Raw genomic sequence first — 15814 nt, forward strand, 5'->3', positions numbered from 1 at the left:
CTTCCAATGAATTTTAAAAAGAGTATTATCTCTCTTCTTCTTTTAATATTTGTTTAGTGAGTCCTGGTAAATTCTAGATCAGATATTTTGCACTAAAAAACAACAACTAATTATCTTAGAAATCCACAGTGATAAGAAAACTGCACAGTAAATATGTCATAACCAGGCAACAGCAGAAGGTAAGTTTTTATTTCATCAGCTGTGGATTGCACAAGTTGGTGAATGTTTTCTGGCAGGTGTCCTTCAAATTCCAAAAATAATGCATCCATTTTATGGCATTATCTCAATTTCCATTATATTTGTTGATATCTTTGCAGTGAAACCATATTGTTATTAAGGTTATCATTATAATAGAAAATTGTATTGGTTTTTAAAAGCCTGTTCTATTTTATGTGTATATAAATAGGAACATTATGATCACACATGATTCCCATTTGTCCTTGCTACACTCTTGACATTGCTGTAAATGGAAGCGAAGCACAAAGCCCTTACCAGGGCTTAAGATATTGCCCCTTTGATTGGCTGCACAGAAACCAGTTTTGCTTTTGTCATGCAAAATCTGACCCTGATGGTTATATACTCCACAAGGTAGAAACACTATGTTCTCTTTACCTTTGACCACCAAGGTGGCTCTCTGTGCATCTGTATTTGTACAGTGTGGCAACAGCAAAGCATCCAACATGTGCCAGAGGAGTGATTTTTGAGGATTTTTAAGTGTCTACGAGCAGTGAGGTGCCCAGCCCCAGGTTTACAGTGGGGAAAAGAGAGGCATGCTGTCACCCCCAGTGAGCTCCTGAAGGGATGTGTGACCCCAAGGCGCTCCGAGTGTGCAAGCTGTGCTATGATTTCTGGAAGTTCAATGCAGAAACCTACTGTGGGCACTGATGTGCCTCTCCAGCAACAGGAGTATCCTGGATTTCCACCCTTAAAGACAACCCAGCCTAGACTTCTACCCATACTCAAGAGCAGCAGGCCAGGCTAAAGACGGGTGCACGGACCAAGCCAGGGCCAGCCAGGCAAGGGAGGCCAGATGTGCTGGAGTAAGAGTGACTAGACCCTAAAACAGAGATAAGGCACTTAGGCAGGATGAAAAATCTTCAAAAATCATAAGCAAGGTGTTTCATTAATGAAAGTAATTAACACCATGACTGCTGAGAAATCAGACAAGTTCAGATGGTTTCCTGTCACCTGATGACCAGCTAATGGCTGTGAATATTGAGAGCAATTATTTTTTTTTTCCCATATAAGATGCAATTCAATTTTGGCATCTTGAAATGTTTTACAGAGTGCAGTTGTGTCTCCTCCTTGCTGACACAACACCCAGTAGTTCAGGGAACACTAGAGCATGTGATTACAGGGCAGATCCCAGTCAGATACACCATATAATTAGGGCTGATGTATGGTGTGCTATGCTCTGAGAAAACCAAGAGTCTGGTCTAAAAAGTTCTCTGAATTGGGGTAATTACAATATTAATCACAATCCATTGAACTAAAGTGGAATTAAATACAAATTTTCTGTTTATATAGTAAATGCTGAATAACAATAAGTTAGCAACAGCATTTTGGTCTGGTTTAACTGCCTAACATCTGGAGAACATTATTACGGAGTCATCAGCCATTTGGCCAGTACCCAATATGAAAGCAGTTTTACCCTTTTTTCTCTAAACATCAGCACAGCCTCACCAGAACACACAAATTTCTCTTTTCTCAAAATAGTCTCTTAAATAATTTCAAATACTGTAGAATTGAGATAGGATAAGCCACTTGTTTCTGTTTAGAAAGCAAACAAAATCGGATCAAAATAAGAGAGCAATTTTAACTATCTAATTTAAGGAAAGATCGTGCTGCTTATGAGTGCCTGTGGTAAAGGCCGTTGTTCCTGCTATTTAAACAATATGATTACATGGCATTTCACAGGATGGAAGAGACAGATTACCAGAAAGTTGAAAGCTGTGTACCCTTGCTCCTATATAAATATGTACACATAACATATCACTCGTTACTACCAAATTTATATGAAGTATAATTTGGTCTTTATTACAGTTGCTGAGCCTGAAAAGAACCTCTTTACTTATGAAGAATTCCTTTTTTTTTCTCCGTAGTAATGAAAAAACACAGTTGTCAGCACAATATCCTGACATTCAGGATGCCAGCCTGTCTATACCAGAGTCAGATGTGAAAATAAATAGATATTAAACTGTCAGTCAATGAAATTACAAAGTCAAGAGCAGCTCTAGCTGCGATTCTGTGCGTTCTGTTTGATGGACACAGGTGTTTAAGTGTTATGAAATCCAGCAGAGCCTCAGAGTGAATAATGCACCTTCCAGCAGTTCTGTCCTCACCAAAAGAGCTGCAGTGAGCTCCCCTCTCACCTTGAGGCCGCTAAGCAGTCAATGTGCCCTAAGAAAGGGGACAGAAAGGCCTTCCAGGTTTATCAGAGCTAAAGCCCAAGAACTCTTACAGTCTGTATTACAGCATACATTGAGCAATTGAAGCTACACTTCTCCCAAACTGTGAAGGTTAGTCCCACTGGCTTTGCATACAAATCTAAGGCAGATGCCCAAAATCCACATCATTTATTTATTATTCATAAGGCACTTAAAGTCAATCATCTGTCACTAATAAACATTAACACTATTAAAAATTAATGATCATCCTACAGCATGCTGAGACAGATTCTTCTTTCTGTTTGATGAGTATTGGAGCAAAGTACATTGCTTTCATTTACTGACTCTGAAAGTGTTTATGCTTTGTATAATGCTGCTGCTTCAGCTGCTCCTCTGAACACCAGTGACCCCCTTTTCTTGGAATGCCAAGAAATTATCAGTCTCATGAGAGAAGCCTGAAATGATCGTTTTAGCTACAAATATGTATTTGCAGGGAAGAAAAATAAACCATGGATTCAAGGGTATCACACATAGGACAAGCCTTTGTGATGAGAGGGCTGTTTGTCTCCCTTTCCACTTTCTGCTGAACAGTAAGGTGTCTGTGATGGGGGACACGTGTCCCTGTGTTCCCCACTGTACAGGAGGGTCCTGTGCTCAGGTAATATACCACAAGTGGACAATGAGACTGGAAATAACAGCTCTGACAAGACTACCTGAGAGTCTCACAAGCTGGAACAAGAAAAGGCTTCCTGAAGAGCAACTAAAAAAGGTAACTTCACCAAAGGTCCACACAGTGTCGCAGGGCACTTTCTTCTCTTAGTGGGTGGGAGGCAAAGCCCACTGCTAGAGATGAAGAAACAGCTTGCACCTTAACCCTCAAAAGGACATTCCCTCTAAAAGTAAAAATGATACTAAACCCTTCATCTTTTGTGTTCACGTTTTCAAATATAAATCTTGGGAAATCCCTTTATGCATTGCTGTCTTCACAGGCAGAACTCATAACTCAGCACTGTTTCCTAACACATGCTTATCATGTTTTGCCCTGCTTATTTTAGCAATTATTTAATTGTGGAAGTGCTGTAACTATATTATAGGCAATCACTTGATACACAGTTGATTGTGCTAAAATGCAGTTAAATAAATCTAACCAAACCTGCATTGAAGACCAGTCGAGAAGTAGAAGAGAGACAATACAATTGTATGAATCAAACCAAAGTTTCTGTGAGTTATATCAAACCTCGAAAAACAAGCTAAACTTTAAGTCTCAGTCCTAGTGATATACTGGGAGAACTTGCCAAGATAGAAGATATATTCATCTTCTTCTTGCAATTTACAGTCTAATATTTCAGTGCCAAACCATTTTTCATAGAAAAACAGTGACTGTTAAGAAATAGAAAGAGCTCTGTAGATTTAAGTGACTGCAATCATGCTGGTTTTTTTCCTTATTGATGTTTGACATGAAATAACCAATGAGGATTTGCAAAGAATAGCTATCAGAGCTAGGAATGTACTGACCAATTGGAAAAACATGATGCCACAGGACTACTCCCTCTGCTGAGGACTAAGAAGGGTTCGTGTTCCATACATTTTATATTCCTGCCAGCTATTGCCATGACAAGTGACACTTGGGGCCAACAGAAAAATGCAGCCATTCAAAACTAATACTGCCTTTCAGGGTGCAGGAAGTCAAGAAAAAATGAGAACTCCCTGCAATGTCCCCAATAAGATCCAAAGAAAAGTCTTTTCAGGTCTACAGGGCATCAGTTAGTGCCTCACACACCATTTTTACACTTGCACATCTCCCATCTTTTGCAGAGCCACACAAAGTCATGGGCAGCCCCGTGAGTCATGACTAGGGAACTGAGACCTGGTTCTGCAATCACACACACCAATAAGCTTCACAGAACCTCTAATTTAACTATTTTGAAAAGAATTTGGATACATAGCCTTCTAAATCTCAGGCTTAAGACTGTTCTGAACAATACTTTTTAGTCATGCCACTTTGTCCTGCTGCCTGCTCTCCACTGACAGTAGACTTCTTCATAATTTGTCTAATTTTTAACTGAGAATTCATGCACTGGCAAGACAAGTTATTCTTATAAAGAGAACTGGAATTACAGTCAAGAAGAAGAATCATTAAAGCATCATTATTTAAAGATAAAAATGCAATGAAACTGTTACTCTTTCCCTAAGGTGAAGGTGTTTATTGCTAAGTTTTTGCAGCACAATTACATTCAAACAGACAAATGTTGGCTGAAAATAAAGCTTTTTTTTTTTTTTTTTAAATCTACCTAGGAGAAATGTAAAAACATCTTGAAAGTTAGCTGCATCATATCAAATATTTCACGAAAAGCATTATTATTAAAAATACTAAAATTTTAAGGATAACTTTGAGAAAGCCAGTCAGCTAAAACAATGTGCCTATCTTCCCTTCTTAAATATAACCCATAGAATCATAGATTGGCTTGGGTTGGAAAGGATCTTAGAGATCATTTAGTTCCAATGCCCCTGCCACGGCCAGAGAGCCTTACACTAGACCAGGTTGCTCAAAGTCCTGTTCAACCTGGCCTTGAACACTTGTGTGGATGGGGCACCCACAGCTCCTCTGGGCAACAAGTTCCAGTGTTGCACCAGCCTCACAGTAAAGAATTTCCTCCTGATACCTGATCTAAACCTATCTTCTTTCAGTTTAAAGCAATTACACCTTGTCCTGTCACTACATGCCCTTGTAAAATACCTTGCACTGACTCTCTGCAGTGTGTAAGCTGTAATTTATATTCACTTCTAATACAAAATCTGATGGTTTTTTTACATTATGCTGTGTGAGCTAAATTTCCATAGATTTGTTGCAGTTGTCAGAACACAGACACACCACAGCCCCAAACATATACACAGGATGGTTCATGCTGCTGCCCTGGAGCTGCTCCCCAGCCCACAGGGGACACCTGCTTGACAAAGATCTGAACTGCCTTTCAGAGGGGGACTCCTGGTGCTGGATGAGGACATGTGTCCCTGGGACACGCAGTCTGACAGGTTGCTCACAGGCACAGCCCCTTCGTTTCCAGCCTGCCCTCACTGGAGGGTGGCAGCCCCCCAAGCTGGGTCTCTCAGCTGTTCTGCCTGTTCTCCTCCCCTCTGTTTTTAGTCAGGTCCCTAAGGTGTCACCTTCCTCCCACCTGAAAAGACACAGACCTCTTTTCCTCCCTAGACAAAGTGGTGCTACCCCCAGGGCCCATCTGGAGACCCATCAGAGGCCATACAGATTATAGATAGCCAGGGACCTCGTGTGGGCCTCTGGCACAAGGGACACAGTGAGAAACCCAGCTCATTACAGCAGGAGGGAGGGCAGCCCATACTGGGCCCCAAGGAACAGCGATGCTTCAGCACCAGTATTTATAAACACAACTGAGGGCTGCTGTCTCTCTCATATGATTGCTGGACCACAAACTATGGGCCATCTGCCTGCAGACTATTATCACAATCTGTGAACAATTAGAGACAGGATAGTTCATTTCAGAAAATAGCAAAGTTAACAAAAAGGCACAGAAAAAAGCCAGAAAACAATCCAAAAGCAAGCAACAAAACAGCAGTTTGCCACTGCACAGAGCCACACTTGCCAGCCCTTGAACCCCCCAGCTCCTGGACCACTACATCAGCTGCCTCAGAGAAGAGACAACATCTGCTGCTGCTGCTGAGGCCACGGTGGGTGCCAGCAGCAGCTCTCCTCCTGCAAACACCTGGGCCTGCTCTCTGAGACCACCATAACCCTGTCTGTGAGACCAGCTCACCACAAGCAGGAAGCATGAGAGCAGCCATAGTCCACATGGCACCATGTCCAAAAGACATGTCCCTTTTCCAGCTGGCAGGTGAGCTTGTACCAGAACTTCCAGCCCTTTTGCACTCTCCTCATCCTTGTCTTGCTTACATGGCCCATGGATGCGAGCCTCTCTACCTACAGCCCACCCTTTGACTAAGGCCAGATGGGATTCAGACCAAGCAGGCTCTTGGTGCCCCTGGGATGTCCCCATTGGTCAGGCAACGGCTGCTTTCAGGAGAAACTTGCCTGGGAATACCATGTGCTTCCATTCACTGATGATCAGGACCCACCTGATGGGAATTCTAAGTACATAATGGCCCAAGGAGAACAGGAAGCAACTGACTGCTGCTCAGCCCCAAGTTCTGCAAGGGTGAGATGAGAGGCTGCCACTTCTGCCAAGGGATAACTCCTGTTCAGCTGGTGCTGTGCTCCTGGCTGGGGGTCTGCACCTCTACAGACCGGACACCACTGGATTCCTGATTTCCCCAGGGATCTATGTCATGTTTCAGGTGGGAGTCGCCCAGGATGCCCCAAGAGACACTGCTAGATGGGATGGGGTAGCTATACAGGTGCTGGGGAAGCAGCATGGGATGGCACTGCCAGGCTGAGCCAGCACAATCCAGTGGAGAAGGTTTAAAGAGCAACAAAACCCACACATATGCACAAACTTCACATCAGTCTTCAGTGCAGTCTGAGTAATTAGTGGCTTCTTACAAGAGGAAAATGATAAAGAAAGTAAAAATCCAACTGCCTTAAAACAACAGATACTCCCAATTCATTTCTAATTTATGCATTCTTGTCATATGAAAGCCACTTGCTTAAGCTGCTTTTCTATCTATTTGCAGTCTATTCAGACACACAATGCTCAGTGGGGGTCTGTCTCCATGATTCATTGGCTCAGATTTCCTATAGAGTTTACATGATGTCTACTAAGCCCCATACAGTTTTGTATCCATTATAACCAGGGACAAGCAAGCAGGGCTCAGGAGGCTGAGCATCCATCTAAGAATAGCTTCCTGTCTTCCAGCTCTCTTCACAACAAATGAACAATGGTTACATTTTACGGGCTAGCATTGCATGGTGAGGGGAAATTAGAGGAACTTGTCTGAGTTAAATAAGGGAAGAAGCATTTAGAGTGAAGCTCCTTAAATGAGCAGGTCAATAACTAGTTTACTGAGACCAAAGCACATAGCTAATGAGAGAATAAAGAATTATTCTTGTCAAGAGAGAAAAAGATGCTGCCCTGGTTTTGTGCTAAATAATTACATTCATTATGTTTAAGACAGCCTTGCAAGTGGTCTTCTGCAGTAGTAAATTCATTAGCAAAGCTAATAGGCAAACTACTATTGGGGCAAATCTAAACAATTGCAGTAGGATGGATGGCAAAGATGGGGAAAGGTAGTATGAGAGCTAAGAGCCAAAGTTAGCTTTAAGTATAATTGAATTTATCTTCTCATCAACTTTAAGACCTCCTTCTGGGCTTGAAACAAGGAGAGAAAAAGACGTTGAAATGAAAGGATATTCACTTGATTCGATTTGTTGCTAGCTTTTCCAGCTTACCAAGCTGTCTAAACTGACCTCTTGACACATGACCACAATTATAAATCCAACAAAAATTAAAATGTTAACTAAATTGGTTCAATGTTTCCAAGTGACAAAATACCTCAAATGTGTCAGGAAGCTATCTCCCCAGCAGACATACTAATAAAATAACCAGACTTTGAATTTACCAAGAAGTTCATGAAACTTGGCTGAGCAGCAGGAAGGCTGGGTCGCCTTCTTTAATCATGCCCTGCCTAGATTGTGCCACAAGAGCTTTGCAGATACAAATGCAGCACATTGAGGTGAGCCTGGTAAATATGAGAACTCAACTGAGGCAGTCTGTGGAGCCCAGCAGGACAGAGCAGGCCACTGCCGCTGGTCGGGCAGTGCCTGGCACGGCCCCTGTCTGGGCAGGGCTCCGCAGCCCCTCCGCTGCCGGCTGCCTTCACCCGCACAGCGAGGCACACAGCACTGCGGGCAGCCCCGGCCTCTGTGCTCAGTGCAGGACAGAGCTCCCTGACAAGGGAGAAGGGATTTTTTATTTTTCTTTTTTTAAATGTTGAAACAGTTCTTACTATATTAAAAGTGAGATTCCAAAGTAAGTTTTTTTTTTCTAAAAATAGCTTTACCACTAAGAAATGAAAATGTGTTATGATTGAAAAAAATACCTACTAAAAAACCTAGAAACTAAATAAATATTTAAACATTTTTTTCCTTCTAATTTGTAAAAGACTTATTAAACTGCCCAAATCATGTTCATCTGGGTTGGATTCAGTTTTGCCACTCAACCAAAAAGCTGTTATACATCATATCTGTCTAGCTGTTTCAAATGGACACTCAGGGTGTTGGCTAAGGGCATCCAAAAAGTAGCATTTCAGTAACTGGATTTTGGAAAGACAGAAAAAAAGTAATTGCAATGAAGCCCATAGCTGAAAGAAAAGAGAAGAAAAAGAAAATTCTTTGCCATGTGGAAATGGGAATAAATGTTCTTGGCTACTGCTGGATCCTGAAAAGCCAGAATAAGCCTGAGGCTTCCCAGCAAACCTAGTTCAGAAACCTCCAGCTGATCTCTCATTTCTTCTAGGTTGTTAAAAATTCAGGTTCTAACTCTGTGAGAAATTGGGAAGACAGATACATTGTACATGTGAAGAAGGACATGCAGAGAAATTCTTTGCCTACACTAAACACTGGGGAAACACCACCTTTGTCATTTCAGGGAGAGGCTGATCTCTTCCCTCCAGCCATCACAGAGCATCCACCCCAACAGCAGGTCTGGTCTGCATGGGCTGAGACACAAAAGGCTGCTGGAGATCACAACACCTCTGTGGAACACCAGAGGAAAATCTGTGATCTTCATCCTTCTCTCACCACCTTCTTTCATGCATCCACAGCCTTCAAAAGATGCAAAAAAAAAAAAAATCTGAGCTATCTAAATAGCAACAAAGCTTTCTTCTTAAAGATTTTTTAATTAATAATTTCCACAGGGAAGATGAGAACAAGAAGATAACTGTTCTGAGTGTGGGAGAAGTATCAGAGAAGTGTTTTACTGAGGACAGGCTTAAGCACAGTCTGGGGAGACAGTGGTACTTTGTTCTCTCAAAGGTAAAGACTAGAGCTGGTTTCCTCACTAGGTTTTTGACAGTTATTAAGTAATAAAAAAACATTATGCAATCTTTACATTTAGAGACTCAAAACATTCAGTTTTGGTCAGAAAAGTGACTATGAAAGGGTCACCTTATTTCTGCATTCATCTGTTCCCTTAAGTCATTGCTCTCTTGTCAAAATATATCCATTTTACTCACTAATGTTAATGGGAGCTCCATATGCCAGGCACAGAAGATTGGCCTCTTAAGCTTTGCCTGTTTGCCTGCTAATAAACTGCATTTTTATCCCAATAAGCAAGGGAAAGCTAGCACAGGTGCACCACAGTAATATGCATTATACTTTGCTTCATGCTGTGCTATCACTGGTAAAGCTTTTTTCTCATTCCAGAACTTGTACATTTGGTGAAGGTTAGTGATGAAGTACAGCACAGGTCATAAACAACTGAGCTTCATTTTCCACAACTAGACGGAGCAGTAGGCGCTTAGGAAAAAAATTATACTAGCTTGTAAATGGAACAATTTAATATGGAAGTAACTGATGGCAAATAAACACAAAATGCCAAGGCATCTTATCTGTCACTTAGCTGTACTCTTCCTCACATTTCTTTTGAAATCAAATCTAGTAAACTAGAATTTATTCAATCTTACCTGAGAAATCACTTTAGAATGTGAAATATACTCCTAAGAAGGGAGAACACTGCTTTTTCCTGACAAAAACCTTTTCTACAGGCAGTGCATTGACAAGGTCTGAATAGCGCAGCCATGGCAAAGATTTTCCGGCCGTGTGCTGGAAGCACTCTGCATTGTCATCATTTTACAAAGTAATCTGTATGATAAAACCTTCTCAAAACAGCAGAGCTTAAATTATATGAATGGTAAAACATCTCCTTGTCTTGTTTCTTCAGTTACCTCCCAAGTGCAGAGGTTCTTTCTCCAAACGTGTGATGCTTTCAACATGCTCTTGACCAACTGCCTCTTTTTTAAATGACACAAACATTCTTGTTTCCTAATGCAGCTGGTGGTGCTTGAACCCATTCTCTTCTAGAAGGCTTTATTTTCTGACTTCCTGCAGCAAAAAAAATATTCATTGCTTATGGACTCCCACTGACAGGTCAATGCAATCTCAGTGCTGCATCAGCAGCAGATTTGAGTCTTTTATGAATAAATGTGACGCTTGACCATAGAAATCTATGTGGAGTTCTGGGAAGCACTGAGTCCAAACAAAATCATGCTGAGATTGGAGAAACAATTGAAAAGACACATTTTTACTTTAAGTTGTGATTTCTGGGTAGGAGAACAGCAGTGAAGCAGTGTCCCAGGGAGCCTGCATCATCTTCACTCTTGAAGGTTCAGTAGAGCAGACCAGACAAAACACTGAGTAACTTTGTCTGACCTCAAGGCTGACCCTGTTTGCAGGAGGAGGTCAGACCTAGCTCTCCTGCAGTGCCTTCCCAACCAAGGAAGGACTGTATGGAGTGGAAATGGGTTTCTGCTTGGGGTGGGGGAATGATTCCCCCTGACTTACCTTGCCTTCCCAGGTGCCCTTACAAAATGAGACCTTGGAATATGAGAACCAGCAAAATGAGGACTGGGGAAATGTGTACATCAATGAAGGTTCTTCCAAGATGGAGGTGTTGCCTAGGGCTGGGCAGCCTACCCCATGCATCAAAACTTCTTCTATGAAGAAAAAAAAAATAGTAGTCATTGGTGACTCACTTTTGAGGGGAATGGAGGGCCCAATCACCAATCAGACCCAACCCACGGGAAGTTGCATTGCCTCTCTGGGGCCCACACAAGAGACATCACCCAGAAACTTCCCAGCTGCTATGGCCCATTGATTGTTGCACCCTACTGGTTTTCCAGGTAGGCAGTGACAAGGTCCCAACAAGAAGGTTGCAAACAATCAAGAAGGATCTTAGGGCCTTAGGTCAACAGGTCAAGGGATCTAGAGCACAAGCTACTTCATTTCTGTCCCCCTAGTTGCAGAGAATGATGAAGCAAGAGAGACATGGACCTCCTGGAGCAGGTTTGGCGAAGGTTGACAAAGACAATGGAGGGACTGGAGTATTTCATGAGGAAAGACTGAGGGAGCTGGGGCTGTTCAGCTGAGAAGAGACAACTGAGAGGGAATCTTATCTGTCGGTGTCTGAAGGAAGGTGTCAGAGGATGGACCAGGCTCTGCTCAGGGGTGCTGAGCAACAGAACAAGAGGCAATGGGCAGAAACAGATGTACAGGAAGTTCCACCTAAATACGAAGAACTTCTTTATTATGAGGGTGACCAAGCACTGGAACAGATTGCCTTCCAGATTGCCACACTGGAGAAATTTCACAACTCTCTGAATGAAATCCTGCACAAGTGTGCTCTACAATGATTCTGTCTGAGCAGGGAGGTTAGACCAGACAATCCACTGCAGTCCTTTCTAACCTTACCCATTCCGTGGTTCCGTTTGACATGAGGTCTCACTCAAAATCATACCACCATCTACAGCCAGCCACAAGTCAAAAAAGATTCTCACTCTGCCCCTTCTCTGAGCACATGGCATTTTGGTGCCCCCACAGGCCTCTTGCTAATCCCTCCCTAAACACTGTTCTTAACCATCAGACAAAACCCCAAACACTCCATTGTTACTTCCCACAGTTATCCTTTCCTAGGAGCCTGTAGGGTACAAACCTACAAGCTTTAGAGAGCCTCACTGGTCTTACTCAGTGATCTGTCAGAACAGAGACTGCTCTGCAGGGAGCAGCAACAAACACCTCTGATATTCATTTCCAACCATTCACATTAGCATACTGCGTTCACTGCTATTTATATCCTCTAACTTCTTGACACCTATGGCTCAATGAACATGTCCAAAACCTCTCCCTGGTTTATGAGTGTGAATTTAGTTTTTATGTTTACTGACTGCTAATGAGGCATCTTCCTGCATTAAACCTGCATAAAACTAGATACCTACTGTAAAACACTCCTTCCCACTGCTTTTCATCAATTACAAAGGGAATTACAATCTGGCAACAACTGATAATGGCCATGAAGAGACCCAGTAAGGACCCTTGAAATCAGGATGGAGCTGGACTTAGCAGATCTGAGCAAAGTGCCATGTAGCACCAGCGCCCAGACATGCCATGGCATTGCCACTAGTCATCACCCCCTACGCACTGTCTCCAGTTTCTGAATGCACCTTATGAAAGAAGAGCAAGCATAGAAACCCTTGCTGTTTTACAGTGCCTCCAGCTCAAGCGTTGCCACTTAGCCAATGCAAAATAAACTGAAAAGCTCCCCAGACATACCTCAGTTGATTCAATTCTTCTGCTTTGAAGTGGAGGAGACAGAGTTACAACATTCACACATTCTCCTATGTGCAGAGCCAGGCTGTGGGCTTGGAGAAGGTACAGGGCCTAGGTAAGGAGCTCTCACTCCTTCTTACTCTGCCATGAGGGTGAAAACACCCAACTACAGTTCAGATTTCCACTACTGCAGGTCTGTGAAAAGAGCAACATGGCAAATGAGTTTTGATGTAGCAACCCTAAACTGTTGATGGAAAAGTTTGCTAGCACATCCATGGCTGAACGTAGTTATTTTGTTTAATGTAAGAAATTATACTACAATTGTATATGATCTATATTCTTGGCCTTTAAATCGAGTAATCTATGGTTTTTAAGATTTCAGTTTACCCTTAAACAATATAAATGGCTGTCCACAGCAGACACCGCTGGATCAGAGGGAAGAACGTTGAAAATTTGAGGAAGAACATCTCCATCTAACTGCCTACCTGTAACTGAGAAATTAGCCTTCTTCCCTAGACAAAAAAAAAAGGTTGATGTTAAGTAGTTGATTGCTTAACAATGCCCACAAAGTTTCTATTGTGAAACATTATTTTATAGTGAAATACATGCACATCCCCACCTTGGCAGAATCCGATAGAAGATGAATACGGTACATACCGTCAAATGGATGACAACTTCATATAACTTCTTCTGAGAGAAAGCAGACTGTTGTTTACTGCATTTATCGACAATCTGTGAAAGTAGACCAGGAATCAGTCTAATTACCAGAGTGCCAGTTGTGCTTGTTAACACCAGCTTTGTGACCAAATGTTATTCCACAGTTGTCACATCACAAGAAGGTTTCATTACTAACATAATAGTGAACAAGATCACATGCCTGGCTATTGATTGATCTGCCACACAAAGGAAGGACGTTTGTTGTCTCTATTATAACCAGTTACATCTTTGTCTGCCTGTATAATATGCACAAGAATTTATCAGAAGCAGTTGCTGCAGTGTTTCTTAATTTCTGCCTGTTACCCCATTAACAGCCCCCTAGGATTTGCAGACTTTACCAATAGAGAAGAAATGACCTTGCCATAATTTTTCTTTCACAATCTTCAAAAAACTGTTTCCATCAACCTTCCTGCAGTCCTACAAGGATTGAGACTTAGTCAACATTTGCATTATAACTATATCATTTCTGCCAAATCAAAATCTATTTTAATTCTTTCTGCACACAATTGGGTGACACAGCGGGAACAGTAGAAATATTCATCGTTACTGCAGTTGAATGGCCCTGAAAGAACTATATATCTTAGGCCAGAGAAATGCTCTGCTAACAAGCACTCTAGTCAAAATGAACTAAGACTGACCCTTAGAGCATCAAGATACTGCTTGACTGACCAGTCATAAATGCAAACAGCAGCTTTCAGGCCTGTTGCTGATATGAAAAGTGAACAGTCTTGTTTATTTTTCTATGAACTCAATAAATATTACAATACAAAAGTGGATTTGTTTCTCATTGTGAGCCTACAAAAAACAAGCATGCCTCATCATCTTATCTGATGATGAATGATTTATCAGGCAGAACATGAATCTGCTTCTGAGTCTATTTTCCTGTTTATGCTTGTTGAGCAGATACAATTTAATGAAGAATATAAAGTACTTAAAATCTGTCTACCATTAATAGTTTAATTAAACTGACATGTACTTCAAAAACAGAGAGACAGAAAACATTAATTTTGGTTACAAAGGGCATGGCATTATTAAAGTGCAATTAAAAACAACATTCACTTACAATTAATAGCTAAAACAATTTAATTATTTAATATCTAATTGTCAGTTCTGGCTAACCTAGCTACCCCAAGACAGGTGTGTTCTTTGGGCCTCGTGTAAAGTATATTACATGGCAGAGACCCGAGCACAAGGTAACAAGTTGCTCCTGAGCAATATCCCACTGTAAATCCCCTGACAAAGGCCTCACTGTGCCATTGGTGGCAGAGGGGCCTCCCATGCCCTTCAGGTGCCAGTTCCCAAAGGATCTCTCATGAACCCCTCCACTGGGGCAGGTAACAGCCTCTGCTGGGGCTGGTGCAAAGTCATGGGGATGACTGCTGAGCCAGCTCCTGGCGTTGTGATCACTTTCCCTGGCAAAAGCACTCTTCCAGGACCCTTGGACATACCGAAAAACCTGTTTTCTTCTGAAACTTCATGTCTCACAGCTCTCTTCTTCTGTCCCACTTGATTGAAATTGATCAACTGGCTCAGCAATTATTTGACAGAAGGCACTGAAAAAGAGGAGCAAAGAAAATCAGCTCAGACACACAGGTCTCATTCTGCTTGGAAACAGGACAAAAAACCCTCTCCTGCCAATTTCAAAGTTAAAACTCAAAGATGCAACGTGAGAGTCTGCCAAAGAATTTGTTTAAGATGACTTCTCAGGAGCATAAATCCTTCTTGAACAAAGTAGCAGTGGAAATGTCCCTGAAATTCAACCCATATTTTTTTAAGAACACAGCAACAAACAAGTTTAGAAATTTCATCTGAATTTTAGGTTCAGAAAAAAATACAGACTTAAAACACAGGACTAGTCTGAAAACATGAATTCTGTTCAACAAGAAATTTCAGTACTTTCAGAGATATATTGAGAAGTCGTATTTTTGATGCTTTCCACCAAAAGTGAGACAGACCCGTCCCTCATAGCCAGGCTCCCCACTGCAGAGACATCCATCTGTGAATGGAGTGACCGTGCCTCGGTTACACCACTAGCCAAGCACAGGCCACCAGGCAGCTGGCATTTCTGGGATACACTTGGGGGAAAGTTGGGTTTCAAGGATTTCCTTTAGAAATACTATTTAATTAAACAATTCTCAAGAAACATTGTCCTAATCGCAGTTAAAGGAAAACAGCTGCTAGTTTTGTTTATGTGGGCAGCACGTCATGGCAAGTTCCAGAGGACTCGCAGCAGAACTTTATGGGTCTCAAAAGTTCACTCCTACAAGAAAATTGCAGAATTAATATCCTACTAAGCCTACCTATTCTTGAACACAGCCTGGAGCAGATGTTATTTCAGGATTATTTCACTAGTTCCTATAACTTTTATTTACTCATTTCCTTATAAGTTGAGGTGTGTGGAGTGGCTGCAACTGCTCCCACAAACCCAAAAAAAGACACAGTCCTCTATTACCTCCTCATG

The 15814-nt window shown here is 41.9% G+C and overlaps 1 long non-coding RNA gene across 1 annotated transcript; it reads right to left on the bottom strand.

The window, feature by feature from the left end:
* Positions 1–12644: 12644 nt before the first annotated feature.
* On the bottom strand, positions 12645–15566 carry LOC137478972 (uncharacterized). Its single transcript, XR_011001914.1, has 3 exons — positions 14731–15566; positions 13294–14697; positions 12645–12831 (listed from the first exon to the last, which is right to left on the bottom strand). It is a non-coding gene; the product is annotated as an uncharacterized lncRNA (long non-coding RNA).
* Between the last annotated feature and the right edge of the window lie 248 nt (positions 15567–15814).

This window comes from Anomalospiza imberbis, chromosome 9, assembly GCF_031753505.1.
Source record: "Anomalospiza imberbis isolate Cuckoo-Finch-1a 21T00152 chromosome 9, ASM3175350v1, whole genome shotgun sequence".
NCBI classification, from domain to species: domain Eukaryota; kingdom Metazoa; phylum Chordata; class Aves; order Passeriformes; family Viduidae; genus Anomalospiza; species Anomalospiza imberbis.